Genomic DNA, 21,545 nt, shown 5'->3' with positions numbered 1-21,545 from the left:
GAGATTCGTATGTTAGGGTGGGTTGATCATGTCAGATCTGCTCACTCACCCTAGAAGGAGGGTACGGAGGACGCTCTTCACCATGACTGTGAAGAATACATTTGAGAGTGCAGTCTTGCTAACTGGGAGAGCTCTGTGGTTGCTCTTTTCTGAAAATCAGTAATTACGGTGGGAAATGCTGCCAGAATGATGTTACTGTGGATTTAATCTCTGTTTATCTAACTAGAGTTGCTATTTATAACTTTGGTTTTCTATTTTTTATTCCACATTCCCTTTGCCCTCAGTCAGCATCTCAGCTGTGAAGATAGTTTTACACGACAGATTTAACTAATCCTGCATTCCAAATAGGTCTGAGCTCTTTATGCTTCTAATTTTACTGGAAGTAACATTTACCTAACTAGTGTTATATCTAAATATTCAGTGGGCCGTTGCCAGAAGGATGAGATACCTGGCAATATCATTGATTCCTATCCAGTACAATGCCTCACTTACTTTTAAGTGAAATAATTTTGTGGTCATAAATAATCAGCACTGTGGTAGTGAGCAAGACAGTTAAGAGTCATTGGGTGCTGAAAAGAGGAGAATCTTTAATTGCCTCTTCCAGGCTTTTCTTGGCTTTTGGCTACGTAATAGCAAACTCTGCCTCTGTTTTCAGATCATCGTCTCCTCTGTGTGTCTGTATCTTCTCTTAGTCTCTCTCTCGTAGGGACATCAGTCATAGGATTTAAACTCTACTTGAGTAATCTGAGATGATCTCATCTCAAGTTTCTTAATAATATGAGACTTGTTTTCCAATTAAGGTCACATTGACAGGTTCATGGTCTTAAGACATGGACATATCATTTTTTTAAGGAAAATATAATTAAGCTCACTACATTCATCCATTTTTCTTGTTTTAAATCAAGAGTTCACGTTAGTGCTGAGTAGTATTCCATTATTCCATTAAGTGAATATGCCATGATTTATGTATCCATTTGTTTTTTCTGTGGTTTGCTAGTTTGTTTGTTTTGAGATGGAGTCTTGCTCTGTCACCCAGGCTGGAGTACAGTGGCATGATCTCGACTCACTGCAACCTCCGCCTCCTGGGTTCAGGCAATTCTCTTGGCTCAGCCTCCTGAGTAGCTGGGACTACAGGTGTGCACCACTATGCCCAGCTAATTTTTGTATTTTTATTAGAGATGGGGTTTCTTCATATTGGCCAGGTTGATCTCGAACTTCTGACCTTGTGTGATCCACTCACCTCGACTTCCAAAAGTGCTGGGATTATAGGCATGAGCCACTGCATCCGACCTACCCATTTGTTTTTTGATCAACACTTGGGTTCTTTCTAATTTACGTCTATTGGGGGAAAAAAGGCTGCACTGAACATTTCTATAGAAGTCTTTTTTGTGGACATGTATTTCTCTTGTGTAAATTTCCAGAAGGAGAAATCATCTGCAAATCTCCTGTCTCTCTGCACGATTCTCTCCGCTTTGGTAATTTGCCCTGCAAATTCTACCAACCTTGCCTTACCTGAAACCTAACCTGTATCTTCAGCTCTTGGAGAGCTCCAGGTTCTATTCGGGTACCCCATCTCTGCCCTGCATCCTGGAGATGCTCTCCAAGCAGTAGGTGGGTCAACCACAGTGCTCACCCTTTCTGTTTCCTTGCTCTCGGGGATCACTCGCCCATTCTGCCTGTTGTCAAATGATTAAAAACTGTTGTTCATGTATTTTGTTCATGTTTTAGTTGTTTAAGACAAGAGGTTATCTGTTATGATACCAAACTAGAAGAATGTCTGTTATCTGTTATTACACCAAAACTAGAAGAATAGCTCTCCTTTTACAATATATTCTTTTGATTTAGAAATTAATGTTTCTTAATGGAAAAGACACGCAAAATTAGACTTGAGCAGGTATGCCAAATTTGGGGGTTGCTAAATTACAGGCTATATCTTTTAGAAATAGTTTTCTTCTTCCCTAGTTGGTCTTGCTGCAAACCTATTTAATATTTCTACTATCATGCTTGGATGAGCTCAACTCATTCTAAGTTTTTGCCTTCCTGCCAGTTTCTATAGGTTTCTACTCTCTGTGTTGTGTGTTTGCATGATGTCTGTCTGCGCCATCACCTACATTTGTATATCTATGTTTTTGTTGGTGGTTTTAAAGGGAAAGGGGATTTATGCTTCACAGGGCCATCTCTTTTCTGAATTATTTTAGTAAATCATGACTGATTTTCTCACTAAATATGAAGCACAAAGCAAGACTGCACTTGAATATATGTCAAACAAAACAGTATGCTCACTGTATTCATACCTCATTATTTGGTTTGATTATAATAATTTGGCAAATTTCCTGCGTAAAATACCCAAAGCCTCACTGAAATTGGCCCTTATTGTCTCTGTAGATAATCTCTAGTGTGATACAATTAGAATGTGTTTGTGAGACATTAAAAATGAGCATTCTCTTGGGAATCTAAAATCAATTCATTTTTTCCCATACTCTAAACAGTAGTAGTTTAAATAAAATTACTTGCATGTATTTATAGAATCTGAAAGAAAAAGTATGAAATCAAATCTTTAGGCTATAATAAATTATTGAGTCAATTATATATGTATGCCTATGTGTGTCAATGTAAACACAGGTCCAAGTAAATATATATACACACTTATATAGAGATATTTATAGAAATAAATGATATACGACATAAGTAATTATAAATACTTAAATACTTTATGCCAGTTATGACCAAAGCTTTATAAAATACATTATCTATACAATGACAGACCGCATGCGTGAATGTGGTCCCAAAAGACTATAATAGCATTTTTGGCCGGATGTGATGGTTCACGTCTGTAATCCCAGCACTTTCGGAGGGTGAGGCGGGTGGACTGCCTGAGATCAGTAGTTCGACACCAGCCTGGCCAATGTAGTGAAACCCTGTCTCTACTAAAAATACAAAGATTTAGCTGAGCGTGATGGCAGGTGCCTGTAGTCCCAGCTACTAGGGAGGCTGAGGCAGGAGAATCGCTTGAACCTGGGAGATGGAGGTTGTGGTGAGCTGAGATTGTGCCACTGCACTTCAGCCTGGGCAACAAGAGTGAAACTGTCTCAAAAAACAAAACAAAACAAAACAAAAAAAACAAACAACAAAAACACACAAGAAAATAATTTTCTAGATATTATCTAGCTTGTTTCTAAAATACTTTCCAGGTAACTATGTGCTTAGTCCTCTATTATTATAAAAGTCAATTACCCGAAGAATCACATATGTCCAATAGAATGTAGCTGATTGAGTGAGTGTAAGAATATATTTATGTTCACTTTTATTTAAGAACTTACATTACATTGTTGGAAAGTGACATTATTACATAGGTTTCCTTTATCCGGTATGCACAACTCAGTATCCTTGATGAGATTTATAGTTTGGACCACTTCGATATTCTTCCTCTAAATTACTTCACCTTCTATTTTGCATCACCCAAGAGACTGCATGTCAGACACAATGCTCTGTGTGACCTGTATCCAACACAGTGGAAATTTGACTGCACAATTACAACACTTTTCCTGTGTGCACAGCCTGTGATTGACTTAATCCCAAAACCACGATGTGGTCAACGCACATTACAGGTCTCTCTCCTTGCATGATCAATATGCAAGCCACCATGATTTGGTAGTAGCTGACGTGTAGAGTCATAATTTTGATCCCCGAAGGAGGTGTTTTAGAAAACCCTTGGCCTGATTCCCTCTCCAGGTCAGCACTCTTGACCTCAGGGTTCTCACTGCTTTGGTGAGATGTGGCAGGTGGCGAAGACAATGTGATGATGAAGCAATGGCATGCGTGACTCAAGGCAGGTGTGAAGGCAGTGCCATGTGTCTATGCTGAGGAGGCTCATGCCATCCCAGGGTACTTGAGCCTGTGGGCACTTTCTCCATTTTCCGGCCTCTCCAGCAGTAGCCCCTCTTAAGCCCCATAAGTAAAAATGACATAAGCCTGTATTTCCCACTCATGACAAACTTAGTTTCCATACAGGGGTAATGATTTATCTTACTAATTTTTAATTTCCCTTCTGCTCCTTTGTATTCCTGAGTTTGTTTCTCAATTTAAATATTATGAAATTATTTCATCAAATGCTGAATTATTGTTTGTTTAATTATAATCATGTCACTGAACTCTCCAAACCCAGTTTTAGACATAAACATACAAAATTAAGTATAATACTAGAAAATGTATCTTATAAAATATATTTATGAACCAAACTGTATTCCCAAGTAATGAAGTAGTATAAGATTTTGTTTACAGAGATGACTGGTTAGAAGTAAAACATCATGCAAATGTGTGTATGTATGTGTTGGGTGTGTGGAGAGAGATACATTGATTTGATTAAAAAGGGCAGAATGCTGATTTCAGAAGGTGCTCTGAAGCACCACTCTCCAAGTTCATGCTCTTATTATCTCTCTCTTCCTCTTTCTATCTCTCCTCTCTCCTTGCTCCAGTTTATCTTACACTTCTGCCACAGTGCCCTTCTAATATTCAAATTTGATCTCGTTTCTCTAGTGCTCAAGGTCTTTCAGGATAAAGTAACACTTTCTCAGCAGGCTTCTGCCTCACTTCAGCCATTCCTGGCTTATACACTCTTTTTCTGGCCAGCGCTGGCTCCCTGGTGTGCCAGAGCACTGATCATCTCGAGCATTTGCCTGTGTGGTTGCTGTGTTCCACCCTTGTCACTGCATTGTTGGTCACTTTGTCCTTGGTGCTGCCATGACACTTGCCTTGCTGAATTGCAGTGATTTGCATCTTGTCCTCATCTGTCTCTTCCCTTAGAGAATGCGTTTCCTGGGCCAAAATCCTCTGATTTTTATACTTCAGTTCTTAGGGTCTGGGGTTAGTAAGTGCTCGTTAATGTAAATAAAATAAAATAAAAAATAAAAAGACCGATTTAAATACTTGCAAAATATGTTCCAGATAAAGAAAATAATATGTTCAATATAAATCAAGAAACAAAAATAAATTCTCAGAAAAATCTTTTTTTAAAATTTTTTTCCTGAAAACTTGAAACAGTTGTTGACAGAAATGTTCTAAGCTTTATGAGCAACTTTTTCTACAACTTATTTCCAGTTTTGATCTCAAGAATGTTCACTTGGCTCTCTTTGACTTTTTGACTTTTGGGAATGTGACTTTCTTAAGTAAATAGTATACTTAGTACTGGGGATATAGAAACTCCATTGTAACATTACTTAGTAACACACACAGAAGTTGGTATAGACTAAATGTTTTTGTTCCCCCCATAATTCATATGTTGAAACCTTCACCCCCCGCCTGCCCTCCCAAGGTAATGTATTAGGAAGTGGGGCCTTTGGAAAATAATTAGTTCATGAAAACTGAACTTGTGAATGGGATTAGTGCACTCATAAAAGACATCCTACAGAGCCCTCTCACCCTTTCTACCATGAGAGGACACAGCAAGAAGGCACCACCTATAAACCAGAAAGTGGGCCCTCACCACACAGTGAATCTGCATGTGCCTTGATTTTGAACTTTACAGCCTCCAGAATTGAGATAATTAAATTTCTGTGGTTTATAAGTCATTGACTCTATGGTACGTTGTCTCAGCAGCCTGAACAGACTAGGAAACAGGCTATCAATAAATACTGTTTTACAAAGAAATGGAGGAGTAGACAGAACCCAGAGTGTGGATGCAGCTGATGAGGCAGGCACTTCTACTCAAGGATAGGACAATGCAAAGGAATGAACCTCTCCTTCCTTCTCTTTTGATGATACTATTGAAAACCCATCCAGGCTGGCCTGGAAACAAGTGAAAAGTAGTAAGGAGGTGAGCCATGGGACACAGCAATAGGGCTGTAGGGGACAGAGGTGCTTTACAATGTGTCTTCTAGAAGGGCAAGAATCCTCATGGCCGAGTAAAAGTCATCTGTAACGGGATGTCAACAGTGTGTGGACTTCTTGTTATTGTACTTGAAGAACGTTCAAAAGAGGCTTTTGAGTTACTCAAACAGAAGAAGGTCACCTCTGTGATGGATAATCTCATGGCATTAAGAACATCACAGTTTTAGTCTAAGGCACTGGCTGAAAAAAATAGGAGGAAGTGGTCAATCCATTCAGAGACTTTGTGCCATAGGATTTTTAAGACTCGGATCTTATATTTTATAAACTACTTTTTGATAGTCCTAAAGGACAACCTGATCTAGAGATTCTAAGCTGTATGTGAAATAAAGAGAAAACCAACTCCTGGGAAGAAATGGTTTAGAAGAAGCCAAATTAGAAATCAGAAAGATTATACATAGATCTTTTAAAGAACAAGGGCTTCGCCCTCTAGTTTCCTCTCTAGTTCACCTAATTCACAAAAAATTTTTGAAAATATATCTGCTTCTCCCCTTTACGTCAAGTAGATCATTTTCCCTCTAAATATCAGTAAAATCCCAGCATGAAATAAATGAATTTGAATTTACAATAGCTCCGTGAACCGGTGCAGGGTCAGATGCTGACACAATGGTGGAGGGGCGCTGATGCCGAACTTGCTTATAATACTGTCACCTGGTGTATGCGTTGACTTTGAGACTGATGAGAGGGCAGCCTCGGATATGTCAAAGAGGATGGCAATAATAAAAAGGAACAGGAGCACGTAAGAGAGTTGAGGAAAAGCTAAAAACACAACTGCTGTACAGTGACACAGGGCATAGGCATCTTGCATTTTGACCCATCAGAGTTATTGCAATGCTGATCTGAGGCATGCATGCACATAGAGACAAGGAACAAATTGGAGTTGGCAAGAAGTTCACCTTGCTCACCTCTAAAACTCCAACAAAAGGAATTAAAAGGCTGGGGCTCACAACTTATTAAAGACACTATATTGAAAAGGATCTGCCTCAGTCACCCAGGGACTTGCCTGGAAACAGCACCTAGACATCAGGATCTTAGGACTCAAGACAATGGGAAATGTACAATTGATCTTAGGGTATAAACAAAGGCTTTTGTATTTAATGAGTATTGATTCCTTTGAGCATGGAAAATCTCAGTAATTCAAGAATATATATTTTAGAATTTGAATTATGTAGGAAAGAGATGTGAGCTGAGGTTTACCTTCTAACTCTTTATAAATGAGAGTACAAGGAAAGGGAATACTTGAAATACTTAAGAGGACAAACTATTTCCAAATATCCAAAAGCACTTTGTACTCATTCTCATTTTTAAAAAGTCTATGCAAATTGCAAATAACTTTTAACCGTTTATTATCTAGCATTCTATAACAATTTCTTTAGGAAAAAAAATGTTGCCCTATTTTAGGACAGTGAAAATAACTTGAAAATAATACTACTTTTATTCGATTTCATATCAGAACTACTAATGGGCTTAGGTTGACTTCCTCTAATTGGTTTAAGATACTAATTTTACTATTTAAGAAACTGTTCATACTTTTGTCATAATTTTTGCAAGCTTATACATGGAGGGAGCTTTTGAAACAGAAAAGGAGTCAGTGGTATTTTCTTCTCTTTCTCTAAAAAAAAGAAAAGTGTTATTTCCAAATTTCTAAATACCTCCTGTCTTTTTTTTAGAGAAAGAGATGAAAACACCATTGGGTTTTAAAGCATTGAGCTTTGAGTTTAACGCTTTAAAATAACTAGAGAGAGGGCAAGAGGAATAAAGAACTTTTACTATTTGTCTGATAAAGGTAGACCTTTCCCAGGTATATGTCCTGGTATTTTCAAGCACGTGGGCTTTCCTGGTAGAATGGTTATATTCCAATACTTCAAATAGATACAGAAAATCATTATTGGCTTCCATGAGAAAAAGGTCCATCAAAGTTACAAACCTACCAACAATAAAATAAAACTATTTAATTCCCAATTTTGCTTGCACCAGTCGGTACATCAAACCTTAGCACTTCATGACTGGACTATTAAAGTTACTCAATTGATCTTTTGTGCCCTTCAGTCTAGATTGTCTACAAGCATCACCTTCATCACATCCCTGTCCTGTGCAAAGGACTCCCCAGCCTGAGACCCTGAGCCCTTCACAAATCAGGCCCTGCAGGATCTAAGCCCTGCCCTTTCATGCTTACTGCTTCCAACAGAGTCCATGCAGTTCAGGACAACTACTCAGTGTTCTTGAATAGACTTCTCTCCATAATTTGCACTTGCTCCAGGACAAGTACACAATATGCACACTTAGAACACTATATGCTTAAAAGGAAGATGGATTGATTTGGGGTTAAGGGCGTATTTTAAAACATATGGGATTTCATAATATCTCCAATTATTATCTCTGTTGCTTTGTTGGGAAACATAAAAATGTATAAAAAATGTATCTTTGGCTATAAGAAATAAAGAGTGTGTGTGTGTGTGTGTGTGTGTGTGTATGCATTTCATTTCATTTTGTTCGTTAAAAGTTTCCTGGAGAAAAACAGTAACATATGTGTTGACAGTTATGAAAAATTCTAATGTTTAGTATTCTTATGCACTATTATGAGGTAGATTATGGGCACAATGAGGAAAACCTAACTAGTAGGCTAAGCTTATTCTTCTTGTCTAAATTACTAAAGTAGATACTCCTGATGGTTCATTGCCTGCATTATTCTTTCTTTTGTGGCAGGAACTGAATATCTTGATTTCTCATCTGGTCAGTAATAATCCACATATCCATCATCGTCACTTATCCAGTACATGGCCAAATTTTATATGATTATGTTATGGAGGAAGCTCGCAAGAACACGTGTGTTGTACCTACAGAAGAGGGGGTGAAGCCAAGGAGGCACCTTGCTTGGTATAAGAAAGGCTAAGCTGGCATATTCTTATGAGCTATACTAGAATTCTTTATTTCTTGACCCTGACACTAACTAGTTGTATAAAAGAAGGTAAGTTATTTACTGTATCAATCAAATTTTTCTTTGAAGATTATAACCCTTTTGAATTTATGATATTAGGAGGTAGGTACATCATATAATTTAAAGCTATTAACTTCATACATTCAAAGTAATTCTGAAAATGTCTACATTCTTTAATCTTATTTAGAACTGATGGTCCCTCAATTGCACTGAGTATATCAAAGAACTTATTTTTTTTTCCTCCTTTTGACCTGGAGGTCTCTCCTCAAGAAATCTTGATATTGTTGATCTCATTAAACAATGTTGTCAGCTTTAAACTCATTCTATATGTTTCAAAGAAAATCATTTGAAGATAAGTGCAATGTAAATTTTTTAACTCCCTGTCACTAATTTAAAAGAAACACAACAAAATAAAAGATTAGAAAAAGAATGTAGAGAAATGCGAGAAATAAAAAAGATGTGAGAATCAAGGGCATTTTAAATAGCAGACAGTAGCCCCAAATGTACGTTACTGGGAGGGGACTAGCTAATGGGTTTTTAAGTGCTTATTTAACAAATGCCATAAATATAAGGACTTAAGTAACCAAAAAGAGAATTTATACTAAAGCAGCCATAACAAGCTGAAGTTAATTCATCACAACTTTCACATAGGCTTTTGTAGGCAGTTGGCCAGGCCCAGCACATTATCTATTTGACTCACTGAGTCACTGCAGCTAATGGAATTTAGCCCCATGTTTGTTGTTGCCATGGTGATGCGATATTCTCAGGCATGTCATGTTCACAGATCAGTAGCAGCAGCATGGTTGCAGACACACAACTGCTCTCAGCCTTTGACCATCAACAGGAATTCACTCTGCAGTTGGTCTGCCAGGAAGGAAGTCAGCTCAGGGGAAGGAGCTCCCGGCTGAGGAGAGGGCCCTTCCTTCTTTCTTTGTCATCGCAGTGCTATTATCATTAAAATAACCTTGAATTTTCATGAATTCGCTCATTCACAAACACTGTCAAAGAAGGTGCAAGAGTTCAAGAGAATCCGGAGGGTCAAAGAGAGGACTAGTTTTAAATCTGTGCCTATTGAACCTGGAAATGACATCGTCTGTTACATATAATCTTATTCTTACCATAGCAAATCAAATCGTGCTGACTGGCACCAACGTCCAAGGCGATTCAGCACCATGAAAGGTTACTGGGAGCAAAAGGGTCATATCTTTTGTGGCACCGCTCTGAGAAATAGACACAGACATGTGTGGGAATATTCTACAAAGAATAGATTTCTCTCCAAAGTGAAAAACAAATCCCGCCAGTAATCTATAAAGGGCGTGGGTATTCTATGCTATAGATATATTCAAATTTCAAACCAAAGATATAATTATGAGCTTTTCAAGATATAAAATGTTTGAGCGAGACACAGGTCTTGTGCAAGATGTTCTAATTTGTATACAAGAAGTGATAAAGAGTAAAACAAGATGAATTTCCTGGAAAGTGTTTTTGCCAGTTGGAAATATGCTTTTATTGCATTATAATTTCCATGAAGGGTGAAATATGCAAGGAAAGCATGCGAATTTAAAGATACTTCTGTAAATGTTTATCTCTAACTCTAGGCCCCAATGCAGGGTCTAGAGTTAATGATAACAATACAGTTTCACATTTCCTGAAGATCTTATTTCATGCTGGGCTTGTAGTGTTGGTCTAGAACATCTCAATAACGACTCCATAAGTTTCATGGGGAATTGCTGGGGAATTTGGTTCTGGATACATGCCTCAGAGGCGAAACCTGACATCCAAACCAAGACTTCCAGAATCAGTATATTAGTTTTGCATTTAACTTCTGGGTACATGGGGCAGGATGATCAGGTTGGGGAGACTGGGGAAGTGAGGGTGGGGGTTTCTTAATTGTTTTTGCTTTTCTTCGAGCACAGTAGTGTGAGGATATTATGTTGCAGAATTTGGTCAGAATATGAAGTTTGGAAGGCCCTATATTCCTGCAGATCCCTGGACTGAGGTGAATTAGAGAGCAAGGCTGTGAGGGAGGTAGTCTTTATTACTCATCTTGTGTCTAAGAACAATGCAATGAGGCTTTGTTCTCTGCCTATTTGAATCATGTGGCCCAAGCAAGAGATGTATATTGAAATAACAGATAGTAGTGCCATTCTATTATAATTACCATTATTTGAGCTTCAGAGAAGTGGCATTGAATAACTCAATTGGAGAATATGCAAGTAAAGTTAACAAAAACGTAGACTATTAAAAAGTGACTTGGTAGATTTCTTCCAGAAAACTTAGAAAACAGAATCTCACAACTCTCGGCATACTTTATGTCAGGTCTCTGAGCCCAAGCTTGCACGTAAACATCCAAATGGCCGGAAGTAACTGAAGAATCACAAAAGAAGTGAAAATGGCCGGTTCCTGCCTTAACTGATGACATTACCTTGTGAAATTCCTTCTCCTGGCTCATCCTGGCTCAAAAGCTCCCCCACTGAGCACCTTGTGACCCCTGTCCCTGCTCGCCAGAGAGACAACCCCGTTTAACTGTAATTTTCCACTACCCACCCAAATCCTATAAAACCGGTCCACCTCTATCTTCCTTTGCTGACTTCCTCTTCGGACTTAGCCCGCCTGCACCCAGGTGAAATAAACAGTCTTGTTGCTCACACAAGGCCTGTTTGGTGGTCTCTTCACATGGACATTTTATGTGTGACACTTTATGATTACTTTTATTTGGACCATGAGAGACCCTTGAATAATGAAGGTTCTCACATATAAAATGTGTTTTTAATTTTTAATACATTACAAAATTATCAGATTAAATGACGTGATAAAAAGTAATATGTAGGTTAACATCAGATGTTAACGTTCATTGCATCTTCTGGTCAGATAATACTGAGGCTACTGAAATATACAATGACCCCAAATGCATTAAGAGCAAAAAAAAAAAAAAATTCCCACTACAGCTAGCAATTTTTAAAAAGTTGTCAAAATAATTGTTTCCTGATAATATCTACCAGAAGCATTTACTCTCTCACAGACAAATTAATATCAGCCATTTGGGAGGCCTCTCATAGCTGGAGTGTCCTTGCTTGAATGCTACTGCTGAGAGCCACAAAGCAAAGCGAGCATTGCACGTAGTTAGTCCAATAATAAATTCAAATAACGTAAAATAAAAATAAAATAAAATCTTTATGGACTACAAGTAAGAGGTAGTGTCTATTTGCTCACATTCAATCCAATTACATTATTGTCCCAGGATTTTGTTTTTTAATTTTCATCTCCTTATAAATGTTTCCTCATAGTCATTTGGTAGCAGCATATTTATGTTCACTTTTATCCAATACAGGCTGCAAATGTGCCCTTCACTCGACCCAGTCTATTAATTTTGAAATGCCTAAAGCCAAAACTGACAGGGGAAGAAAATCTTTCCGAGTTGTAGCTCCAAACTGTTGGAATAAAGCTACCTGCTTCAGTAAAAATGCATAGGCATATTACTTTTCTTTCAGGAAATGTTAAGCTTTCCTTGAAATTAAAAAAAAAAAAAAAGATTTTCGAATTAAATGTAGGAAAACTCAATTTCTCAATTATTGTTTTCAATATGGGGTCTGCATATGCTTTACTTGTACTATATTTAAGAGTATATAACACCTATGCTGATGCAAATGTGGGCCCTAGGAGTCTTAATCATATTAACAACTTTGGAGTTTCTTGTCCTAGTATGTATTTGCTAATAAACTTCCATTGCTTTCAGAGATACAAAAATTTCTCCCGGTTATTTGCTGCTTTTACTTTTAAGAACCAAGTGAAAATTTGAATGGCTACTGTATTTTATAATTAATGTTCATATTCATAGGGTATAAAGTATCTTTTCTAGCTCTAATCCCATTACTTAGCTTCTATTATTATTTTTTACCTTCTCCTGTGCATTATAGAAATCTGCCATCAAAACCAAGTCACTGGCCCTACTGAAAGAACACATTCCTCCATACATCACAGCCTTGAGCCCAACACATCACATCCCCCCATAGGCCTCCACTTCCTGGGCCCGACACAAACACATTCCTCCATATATCTCAACTTTAGAAGAAAAACAACACCTGGAGAAGCTCCGATAAGTTTACAACCGTTTGTAAAAGTGCAGGAACCAATAAGAAGGCTGCTAAAAGTATAACTTAAAATGTAAACCAATTGTAATGCTGTAACCTAGAGAAATGCCTTGTTCCTCTGTAACCTGACAAGTCCTGTTTACCTCGAGCTATGAAAAGCAAGGGCACGCATTGTTTGGGGCCCTCTTGTGTGTTGTAGAACGGAGGGACCAAGTTCGAACTTGCATTAAAGATCCTTGCCGCTTGGCTTTAACTCTGGACTCTGGTGGTCTTCTTCGGGGAATAAACGGTCTGGGCATAACACTACCACATTTGCTATAACTCTGATATTCCACATTTTACAAAGGTAAAGGAATTGAGCCTTTATGATTCTCATGTATATGAGGTTTATCCGAAATAAGGGCAATCCAGAAGCTGAGCAATTAGCTGTGCGCTTCTGTTATTTGCTTTCTTACTTTCTACTTTCCCAAGGTATCAACTCCTTTGTCTACCTTCTACCTTTGTAATTTATTCTTTTGACTCTTGAAGACATGTGGTCTTCAATGATCTTTATTTAAAAAAATAAAAAATAACCAGTCACTTTGAGGGGCTGAGGTGGGCAGATTGTCTGAGGTAGGAGTTTGAGATCAGTCTGACCAACATGGTGATATACTATCTCTACTAAAAATAAAGAAAATTAGTTGGGCATGGTGGCGCATGTCTGTAATCCCAGCTACTTGGGAACCTGAGGCAGGAGAATCGCTTGGAGTCTGGAAGGCAGAGGTTGCAGTGAGCCAAGATCACGCCACTGCACTCCAGCCTGGGCAACAGAGCAAGATTTTGCCTCAATAAACCGCCCCCGCCGCCACACACACACAAAAGAAGTAAACAGAAAGCCAGCCTGGGCAATGGTGCACATCTGTTTTCCTGGCTATTTGAGAGACTGAGTCCTGGGCAAGAAGATCTCTTGAATCAGGAGTTCAAGTCCAGCCTGGGCAACATGGCAAGACCCTGTCTCTTACAAAACAACAACAGAAAATAACCATGAGCCTTCAACGCCCAACAGAATACTTGCATATTATACTCTTCAGTTCTCCATATTCTAGACATAGTGCTACATATTGTTTGTGACTTAGCTGTGACAAATAATCAAAGACAGAATTTGAGGAAGGATGGAGGAGGTTACAGGAGGGGGAAAAATGTCCTTAAGAAAGGAGGAACCAGTGCTTCAAGACAATTTTGTGTAGCACAGACACAGCTCTTAGTAGTCCCTATACCTCTCATTTTGGCTTTTTCAAACCCAAATTCTCTACAAAATCTGGAGGATGAACAAAGGCGCTTGTCTTGTCATCTGCCTTCTATGCTCAGTTGGGTGCACGAGTCCCCATTGCCTGCAGTGTCTGCCCCACAGTGGGTTCTGAAGGACAGTAGTAGTCTCATGAAATGCTGTGGAATCAAAAGATTCAGTCATCCAAAAACTATGGGGGAACACTGAAAGCTGTATGTCTCTCTTAGAGATTTACAATACATGTCAGTATTTTAAGGACTCTGGAAAATCCTGCTAGAAAGGACCCTGTTTAAAATGTGTTCAGCTGAGTTTCTCAAGGTGATTATGGATCCCTTGTATTAAGGCGCAACCAGGGAGCACGATTTGGGAAATTCCGACGTTTGGATGGAAGGGCACACGCATTAGCATGGCAGTCAAAGCCCCCCACTCCACACTAGCCTCCCTCATGCCCCTGCTCCCCAGCTTTGTTCCTTGCTCTTCAGCAAGACTGAATTTGCTATCCTCTGACCACACACGCAGCTGAGTTCCACTGTCAACATTCTTCCAAGCTGCCTTTTCTACCCTGAGTGCTCTGGCCCCCGCCATGGGCCTGCCCCTCCTACTTACAGGCTTACTTCAGCTGGTTTAGGTGTTCCGTGGCTCTTCCGGAGAAGCTCTTGTGAGACTTCTTGCTTGTGAATACTGCCTCTGCCATTCACTCACTGTGTGACCTTAGGCGAGTCACTTAACGTCTTTGCTTCTCAACATCATCTACACAATGAGGGTATAAACAGAACCTACCCCATGGGGTTACGGGGAAGATAGACTTCATCAATACATATAGAGAGCTTAGAGCCGGGCTCCACATATGGTTAAGTACTCAAAGGATGTCATGAATGCTGCGTTCTCCTGTGCATGTCTTTATTGTTGCACACTATTGTATTATCCTTATCTCCTTATGCGTCTATATTCTCCATCAAATTATATTCTACTTGAACATTAGGGCTGTGTACTATTTATCTTTATTTTTTATCTTTGGTGTCTAGCACATAGTAGGCAATGAATGAAATTGAATAATGACTTTATCTAATAAAAATCGATCAAACTTAATGAAATATATTAAACTTATGGTCTAGGTCAACTTGGAATATTTTACAATGCTAGAAAATCTCAGCTACGACCAATGAGGTGAGCTATCTGTTTATAATTTGCTTATAGTAATACTAATACCAAAACACATATTCAATCCACAACCATCTGTTTCAAAATGTTAGGGCACATATGAGGAAGCTAATGTTTTCTTCAGAAATTGCTAGAGGAGATAAAAAAAAAAGTATGAGACAATTTCTCTGGTCTCTTTCATCTAAAAAAGTCTGTGGTCCTATGATTGATGAGCCAGCGCAGAGCAGATTAGAAAACTGAAGAACAGTCAGAGTCAATTTGTAGATGCCCTTCAATTTTGTGGTAAGACAATAGCACTGATTATTGTCTCTTGCTTATTTGCTCCTTAATTGGAAGTAATACGTTGTAAAATAAGAATCACAAATAATAAAATCCTTATTTCAGTTCATTATATTTCTCGGGGCTACAAATAACTCTTTTATTTAAAATATATTATGCTAAATTATTTTTCAGTTTGTGAATCATCAGAATTTAGCAAGTAATTTTGGTCTACCTCCGTAAAGTCTGGAAATTTGAAGGTAAGATTGTCTTTAAATAAATTATTTTTGGTTGCAAAATTAACTGCCACGTAGAAGTTTGAAAACAATGCAGTCTTTCGGGGCAGCTTTCTGACTTTTCTCTACTTGATATTTTTTTTCTGACCTTCCATTAATAAAATATTTTCTCATATTTTATGTTCTTAATGTCAATATATTTAACACATTACCCAAAATAAATGAATATACAAGTATATAATGCTAATTATTGATAAATATTTATTGAAAGATATAGTAGGTTTGACCAAAACATCTAAGTGGACAACACCTAAATTAATAATTTGTTTCCTTAAAATCACTTCTGGCTGTCTCTCAAATGACCAATTAAGTAACTTTTCTACAAAACCCTAGTTGAAAGTTGTTTCTTTTCCTAAATTATTTCCATAGACGAAGCCACTAGGGTATCATTTATTATGCTAAAAGTCACGTGCTATATTCTAAATATTGCCCCAATGATCTAAAAGAGTTCATATTTGTCTCTCAAAATGCCCCCACCTTTACAGGGAAAGAATGAAATACAATAGCCTTTGACTTTATCTACCTGTCCTTAGCATTATACATATGGTAAGTAATCAATGATTTTTTAATAACTAATTTTTAAAAAGAATTAAAACCAAATGATTTGGCTTTAAAAATCATGGTAGCATCAATTTTTATGTAATAAATGAAAACTACCTAGATTGCCATGCCACGGCTTGAATAAATTTTAATTAAAATAGCTTAATTGTATGTTTCTGACACTAGATAGCAAGAATTATTTCTTTTTCACATTGCAGACATGGATATATAAAATTTGAATGTGCTACATCAATGCTGGAGTTTGAATTAATATCCAAATGTCTAGCTAGATTAAGGCAATGTTTTAATTGTATCACAAATATTAATTAACATAATTCTCATAACTGCACTATTGTTGCCCCATGTTCTAGATAAGGAAATGGAGGAGTAGATTGTTTAAATAACTTAGAAAGAAAGTTAATGATAGAAATAGAGAATAGAAACAACTGAGGGAAGAGTTGATGTATCAACTGAGATTTTCCAATTCCAGAGATTGTATTCTTTCCTCTAAATCGCACCACTTCCTCAGAATGGCATTTTGGTTGGAGTTTACATTTGGATTTGGCATCACATGGTCCCCAAAGATATCCATACTATGGGCTTTACCTCAGTTTCCTGTTACCTGCCAACTTTCTCTATGATTCACAATCACTCAGTTGAGTGATTATTATCTAATTGCCAATTTTCTTTTTACTTTCCAATTCAACTTTCCTTTATTAGATTTTTGTAACCTTAAGTAACATTGTCCTTCCTGTTAAAATAAAATTACCTTAAGTTTTGTTTTCTCTAAAAAGTTTACCTTGAAAAGTTGAGTTGTGAATACTTTTTGACTATCACAATGTATGAAGTCAAAAATGTGCTGCTCAGCAACTTTTACAGGATCCAGTCCTTACAGGTAAAGACTTTTCCAGAACTGAGTTAATGGAATGAAAGAAGCAGTGTTGTTTCATATTTCCCTGCCTACTCACTGCCATACTTTACAATTAACTTCTGGAAAACCTGCACAATATAGTTACAATGTATACTCCCTCTGATTGTATGTATATTAAGATTAAATATTATACGTTCTGTATCAAGATTGTTTTCTGTTGTGTCTTTTCGTTTTATTTTAGATTTAATTTCCTCAAACTTAAATATTAGAATATTCAAATAAACAAACATATGTGCCTCTATTCATAAATGCCATTTTATTTCTGAGAGCCTACAAATAACTTCAGAATACCAAAAAAACATGAATACTTAAACCAGAACTCATTCCCAGCTTCGTACGTGTGCATGCACATGTGTGTGTATGTTTGCGTGGACTAATCTGCTTAAGCATGAATTTTAAAACACCACATTTTAATCTTTACTCACCATACCACGGAGAAGTTTAAAACAGCACTGGACTAAGAAGCTCTGAAAAAGAGAGGTATGTAAAGGAAACAGTCTACATCTCAGAAGACTGTAACATTGCTCTAAATCCACACAAATGATTCAATTTGCCTGATAAAAGTCACTGCGGTTCAAAGAGATTTCCAAGGCTTCAAACACAATTGTAGCCATGGTCCTGAGGCGCTGTGTTCCAGGAGCAATAAGTACCCACCCATTGTTCATTTTCCCTTTTTTTTTTTTTTTTTTTTTTTAGACAGAGTCTCTTTCTGCCACCCAGACTGGAATGCAGCGGTGTGATCTCTGCTCATTGCAACCTCCGCCTTCAGGGTTCAAGCGGTTCTTCTGCTTTAACCTCCTGAGTAGCTGGGACTACAGGCACCTGCCACCTCATCTGACTGAGTTTTGTACTTTTAGCAGAGACAGGGTTTCACCATGTTGGCCAGGCTGGGCTCGAATTCCTGACCTCAAGTGGTCCACCCACCTCGGCCTCCCAAAGTGCTGGGATTACAGACGTGAGCCACTGCGCCCTGTCTATCTGTTCATTTTCTTGATGTAAACTCCAATTAGAACAGCTTACTTTCATTTGCTCTTCTGTTTCTTCTCTAACTGCAGTGAGCCATAGAACTTAACATCTCTCTCAACATGATCTCCTGTTCCACTCATGGAAGTGAGGACTGGAAACCAGGAAATCCCAATAAAATATCTCAGCTTGATGCAATGGGGTGGCAGGGTGCCATAGAACAGTACGATGCAATAGGTAGCATGATGCAATAAAGTAGCATGCTGCAATAAAGTGTCATGATGCAATGCGGGTGTGATGCAGTGGGGTGGCATGATGCAATAGGTTGGCATGATGCACTGGAGCACCATGAAAGCATAAGGGGAAGCAGAATGCCGTGTGGCAGCATAATGTTTTGTCGGTTTATGTCCTGTACACCTACCTGCCTCCAATGCCCCTTAGCATTTCTGAAGTTCCCCGACTCTCCCTTCTTTCTTTCCTTAGCCTTGCTTGCTAATTTGTCTGTTTTTTCTTCATTCATCAGTTCTTGCCTAGCTGCTTCATGTCAGAACAGTAGAACTCTGCACCAAGCCTTGCAGAAATCTCACTCTTGGGAGCAGACAGAATGGACAGGCCATATGAATTCCTCATAAGTTGTGTGGAGACCTTGGGCCTCCCCAACCTTGCTTAATAATTTCATGGAATAGAGATGACAGGCACCAGCTCACAGATTTGTTTTGAGCACTAAATGCAGAGCAACCAGCATTGGAGAGCTTCTTGGGAATCTTTGGTTCCTCCTGTCCTTTCAGGAAAGGATGAATGTGTGTAAACAAAGGAACAAAATTTGAGCAGGTTTGAGTCTGCAGAGTGAAGGCATTTCTTTTTTTTTTATTTTTTATGTTTTTTTATTATACTTTAAGTTCTAGGGTACATGTGCATAACGTGCAGGTTTGTTACATATGTATACTTGTGCCATGTTGGTGTGCTGCACCCATCAACTCGTCAGCACCCCTCAATTCATCATTTATATCAGGTATAACTCCCAATGCAATCCCTCCCCCCTCCCCCCTCCCCATGATAGGCCCCAGTGTGTGATGTTCCCCTTCCCGAGTCCAAGTGATCTCATTGTTCAGTTCCCACCTATGAGTGAGAACATGCGGTGTTTGGTTTTCTGTTCTTGTGATAGTTTGCTAAGAATGATGGTTTCCAGCTGCATCCATGTCCCTACAAAGGACACAAACTCATCCTTTTTTATGGCTGCATAATATTCCATGGTGTATATGTGCCACATTTTCTTAATCCAGTCTGTCACAGATGGACATTTGGGTTGATTCCAAGTCTTTGCTATTGTGAATAGTGCCACAATAAACATACGTGTGCATGTGTCTTTATAGCAGCATGATTTATAATCCTTTGGGTATATACCCAGCGGTGGGATGGCTGGGTCATATGGTACATCTAGTTCTAGATCCTTGAGGAATCGCCATACTGTTTTCCATAATGGTTGAACTAGTTTACAATCCCACCAACAGTGTAAAAGTGTTCCTATTTCTCCACATCCTCTCCAGCACCTGTTGTTGCCTGACTTTTTAATGATTGCCATTCTAACTGGTGTGAGATGGTATCTCATTGTGGTTTTGATTTGCATTTCTCTGATGGCCAGTGATGATGAGCATTTTTTCATGTGTCTGTTGGCTGTATGAATGTCTTCTTTTGGGAAATGTCTGTTCATATCCTTTCCCCACTTTTTGATGGGGTTGTTTGTTTTTTTCTTGTATATTTGTTTGAGTTCTTTGTAGATTCTGGATATTAGCCCTTTGTCAGATGAGTAGATTGCAAAAATTTTCTCCCATTCTGTAGGTTGCCTCTTCATTCTGATGGTAGTTTCTTCTGCTGTGCAGAAGCTCTTTAGTTTAATCACATCCCATTTGTCAATTTTGGCTTTTGCTGCCGTTGCTTTTGGTGTTTTAGACATGAAATCCTTGCCCATGCCTATGTCCTGAATGGTGCTACCTAGGTTTTCTTCTAGGGTTTTTATGGTATTAGGTCTAACATTTAAGTCTCTAATCCATCTTGAATTAATTTTCGTATAAGGAGTAAGGAAAGGATCCAGTTTCAGCTTTCTACTTATGGCTAGCCAATTTTCCCAGCACCATTTATTAAATAGGGAGTCCTTTCCCCATTTCTTGTTTCTCTCAGGTTTGTCAAAGATCAGATGGCTGTAGATGTGTGGTATTATTTCTGAGGACTCTGTTCTGTTCCATTGGTCTATATCTCTGTTTTGGTACCAGTACCATGCTGTTTTGGTTACTGTGGCCTTGTAGTATAGTTTGAAGTCAGGTAGCGTGATGCCTCCAGCTTTGTTCTTTTGACTTAGAATTGTCTTGGCAATGCGGGCTCTTTTTTGGTTCCATATGAACTTTAAAGCAGTTTTTTCCAATTCTGTGAAGAAAATCATTGGTAGCTTGATGGGGCATTGAATCTATAAATTACCTTGGGCAGTATGGCCATTTTCACTATATCGATTCTTCCTATCCATGAGCATGGTATGTTCTTCCATTTGTTAGTGTCCTGTTTTATTTCACTGAGCAGTGGTTTGTAGTTCTCCTTGAAGAGGTCCTTTACATCCCTTGTAAGTTGGATTCCTAGGTATTTTATTCTCTTTGAAGCAACTGTGAATGGAAGTTCATTCCTGATTTGGCTCTCTGTCTGTCTGTTACTGGTGTATAAGAATGCTTGTGATTTTTGCACATTGATTTTGTATCCTGAGACTTTGCTGAAGTTGCTTATCAGCTTAAGGAGATTTTGGGCTGAGACAATGGGGTTTTCTAAATATACAATCATGTCATCTGCAAACAGGGACAATTTGACTTCTTCTTTTCCTAACTGGATACCCTTGATTTCTTTCTCTTGCCTGATTGCCCTAGCCAGAACTTCCAAGACTATATTGAATAGGAGTGGTGAGAGAGGGCATCCCTGTCTTGTGCCAGTTTTCAAAGGGAATTTTCCCAGTTTTTGCCCATTCAGTATGATATTGGCTGTGGGTTTGTCATAAATAGCTCTTATTATTTTGAGGTACGTTCCATGAATACCGAATTTATTGAGCGTTTTTAGCATGAAGGGGTGTTGAATTTTGTCAAAAGCCTTTTCTGCATCTATTGAGATAATCATGTGGTTCTTGTCTTTGGTTCTGTTTATATGCTGGATTACGTTTATTGATTTGCGAATGTTGAACCAG

The sequence above is a fragment of the Trachypithecus francoisi genome, unplaced genomic scaffold (genome assembly GCF_009764315.1).
Source record: "Trachypithecus francoisi isolate TF-2019V2 unplaced genomic scaffold, Tfra_2.0 Lachesis_group17, whole genome shotgun sequence".
Taxonomy (NCBI): domain Eukaryota; kingdom Metazoa; phylum Chordata; class Mammalia; order Primates; family Cercopithecidae; genus Trachypithecus; species Trachypithecus francoisi.
The sequence above is the reverse complement of the archived record's forward strand: the minus strand, read 5'-3'. Positions refer to the sequence as shown.